General features: G+C 38.3%; 1 pseudogene across 1 annotated transcript in view; it reads left to right on the top strand.

The window, feature by feature from the left end:
* Positions 1-3516, top strand: part of LOC111651363 (uncharacterized) — an 8068-nt pseudogene extending 4552 nt beyond the window's left edge. Inside the window, exons 4-10 of the transcript XR_015436932.1 lie at positions 188-472; positions 567-875; positions 964-1248; positions 1466-1792; positions 2015-2326; positions 2621-2905; positions 3093-3516. The product of XR_015436932.1 is annotated as an uncharacterized LOC111651363 (transcript). The remainder of the gene's footprint in view (positions 1-187; positions 473-566; positions 876-963; positions 1249-1465; positions 1793-2014; positions 2327-2620; positions 2906-3092) is intronic.
* Positions 3517-3656: the final 140 nt, after the last annotated feature.

Here is a 3656-nt window from a genome sequence, read left to right as displayed (position 1 = left end):
GGTAAAAAACAAGTAGAAGGTTGCAACCTCAGCTGTTAAATGAGAAGAGTGTGACCTGGTTTTAAATGAATTTGAAATATCTTGTCAACTTAGTCTCACAATATAAAAGGATCTTTTACAATGACACAGTTTACTCAGGATTTGGTCTTGCTTTATGATTGTTTTTCCTTGTTGTTTTCACTGACAGTTTATTCTAGCGCTGCTCCTTCAGTTCATGTGGAGATTCCCAGCTTCCAGACTGTAATGACCGCAGAATCTGATGTGATTGCAACATGTTCTGTCCTCACTGGTTTTGATGTCAAAATGACTTGGCTGATGGATGGACTGAATCGCACAGGGAAAGACGATGCAAACACAACTCATAAAATCAGTCATGTGACAGTTCCCTTAAGAGACTGGAAACAACTCAAGATGATAACATGTAAAGCTGACCATAAGTGTTTCTCATCCAACGGGACAGTAAATGTCGCAGGTAAGACAACTAGACAAGATGAAAATCACATGTATTACAGGTGCAATATACCATATAGAAATATTCTGCTTTGTTTCCTCTCTGTATCATACAGGGGCTGCAGTTACGGTTCCATCAGTGGAAATCAAGAGATCTTTCCCAGATTTGCTGAAGGGGGAACTTGTGCTCGAGTGTCACATCACACAACTCTCCTCAAGTGACCTCTACGTCACCTTTCAGGCCAACAGTGTTGACATCTCTGACAGAGAGTATGTTGATCTTCCTGAAGCCGTGGGCCTTCATTCAATCACTAGACGCTTCACTGTCCCTAAAAGTCACTGCAAAAAAGGCACGAATTTCACCTGCAAAGTCAATCAAGGCTTCTCCAGCAGCTTCGAGTCAAACACAACAGGCGATATTTTTGGTGAGAGGAGTTAACATTTTTACCGATCATGACATTTGATTTGATGTCTCATTTCCTTCATTGTTGCACTGATTCATCTCCCATTTAGTGAACCCATCTATGGAACTTCTTTTGGTCCCCAGTGAAGAGTCAGGACCACAGAGACTCTTGTGCTCTGGATGGGGCTTCAATCCTCAAATTAAATGGTTTTCTGACTCTCATGAAAAACCTTGTTCAAACATTGACGTCACCATGAGTGCAGATGGACGTGTGGCAGTGACCAGTAAACTTCCAATCCCTCAAAAAGAGTGGAAAACCGGGAAGGTCTTCACTTGTGAAGTGTCTGACAGCTCTCTGTATGAAACTGTCAGCAAGAACATCAGCCTGTGTTCAGGTAAAATTGAACCATATGATATTATCATAGTCATATTAATGCATTAAGTGTAGAATAAATACAGTAATACTTTTACTGAATCATCCATCAATGATTATTCCATTATTTTATATTTGTAACATTTTTTTCCTCATAATCATTACTTAATAGGTGTTGTGTTTTCTCTCCCTTAATTGTCATTGTTCTTTTTCTTTCTTTTCTTTTGTTCTCTTTTCAGTAACTCCAGCATCATCTCAGGTAGTTGGTGTATATGTTCAGGGACCACCACTCCAGGAGATTCAGAACAGTGGACAGGTGACTATCACCTGTCTTCTGGTCGGCCCTCATCTTAATGATTTCTCCATCACCTGTAAAGTAGATGGGGACATACAGCTCCAAAATTTCTATATTGAGCCATTAGTGAGTCACAGTAACGGCACAGAGACTTTGCAGAGCTTCTTCAATATGTCAGCAGAGGACTGGCACGCATATAAAAAAGTGTCTTGTGAAGCAAAGCACCGGTGCTCCATCCAGAGCTACAAACACCATATAAGCAAAAGCAGAGGTAGTGTAAAACATAAAAAGTATGACGTTAATTGTTTGTCATTGTTGATAGCTTTTTATGAATTTCTAGATGTTCAACTAAGTTTCAGATGGTAATATTAAATCAGAAACTCACCATTGAAAAATATTCTCCCTGATTCAAGCTGGTTCTGATTAAATGGTGATGCTGAAGTAGCAAATAGAAAACCCTTTATTTACTTTTTTCTTCTTTTTATTTCTCAAGATCAACCAACAGTGAAGATAATGCAACCAACTCCCTCTGAGCTCTCTACGTCAGACGTCCTCACACTAATTTGCCTAGTTTCTGGATATTCTCCATCCAATATCATAGTGTACTGGGAAGAGAATGACCAGAGACTGCCACCAACTCGCTACACCAACAGTGCTGCATGGAAATACCCAGGGAGCAGCACTTATTCAATGAGCAGCAGACTAAACGTATCCAAAACTGAAGACAATAATTCTACATATTCTTGTGCTGTGAGACATGAGTCATCTGAAAGGCCTTTTGAAAGCTATATAAATAATGTGTTTGGTGAGTTGAGAACTATCATTTAATACAATTGCAGTTGGCTCATATTGTTCATTCTTATTTGGTCTCAATGTTGCGAAATAGCAGTCGTGTAGGCACAAAGATTAAGAAGAAAAGAAGCATATCACCTTTAAAACCTTTGCATGTATTCACTTAAAGTGACTTCAAAATTTGTTTTATTTTTCTTTCAATTTCCAAGAAGAAACTGTCTAACATAACTTGTACATGCTCCCAGATTTTTCTTGCTCCATGACCTTCATCATGACAAAAAAAAACTCTTATGACTTTCCTCCCCAGCCACAGTGACCCACAGCACACCTTCAGCCACCTTGCTCCAGGGCACAAATGAACTTGTATGCCTGGTCTTTGGCTTCAGCCCTGCAACCATTAATATCACTTGGTATGATGGACCAAAGGAATTGTTGGACTACAACACTAGTGAGCCCCACAGAGGCCAGAATGGAAAGTTCAGTATCCAAAGCCACCTTCGTCTGTCCCAGGGCAACTGGTTACAAGGGAAAGTAATTACCTGCAGGGTGATGCATGTAAACACCACCCTATCCCTGAATATATCTAAACCAGGTACAAGTTCATCCATTTGATCTCCTTCTTCTTACACTTTAAAGATTTCACGTCAAGTTGCCACTTATTTCATACATTGACTCAGTTTGGTAACTGCATAGATTATCTTATTAAAATCTCCTCACAGTCCTTCCATGATAACAAAGTCAATGTAATAGTTCATTAACAAATCTCAATTCTTTCACAGGCACATTGGAGCACTGTGACTTCTTTGATGACATCATGGATGCAGATGTGAACGAAGACATGGGTGTCGAAAGCTGGTATATAGCTTTCACTTTCCTCCTCTTTTTCCTCATCTCTTTCATCTATGGTGTCTTGACTACCATAATCAAGACTTAATGATGATGATCACAGGACAAATCCTATTTCATGATTCATATGAATACTTTTGATGACATATGGTCTGATTAGTTTTAGATTCCTTTTTTTTTTCAAAATTTCTTTTTCATTTTCTTTTCTTTTTTTATACTTTTGTTATCATGGAATTTTATGGAGGTGGTTTATTTTATGTTCATTTCTTTTGATGCTTCAGTGTATTTGCTGTGGAATGTTGTAACGCAAATGTGTGAGAGGAAAAAAGACAAAATAAATGAAGCTTCAAATTCTGATTTCAGTTTCAAATTCTAATATAGTCGACAGAAATTCAAAGACTGCACTCGTTCTTGCATTTAGTAAAAGTAAAGATTCAAAGATGGAAAACAATGTTTGTCACAATTTGCCTCATTCATTACAATACATCAAATGATGA

Source organism: Seriola lalandi, unplaced genomic scaffold (genome assembly GCF_002814215.2).
Source record: "Seriola lalandi dorsalis isolate HSWRI2012SDOR001 ecotype SW California unplaced genomic scaffold, Sedor1 jcf7180002053604, whole genome shotgun sequence".
Taxonomy (NCBI): Eukaryota; Metazoa; Chordata; class Actinopteri; order Carangiformes; family Carangidae; genus Seriola; species Seriola lalandi.
The sequence above is the reverse complement of the archived record's forward strand: the minus strand, read 5'-3'. Positions and strand labels throughout refer to the sequence as shown.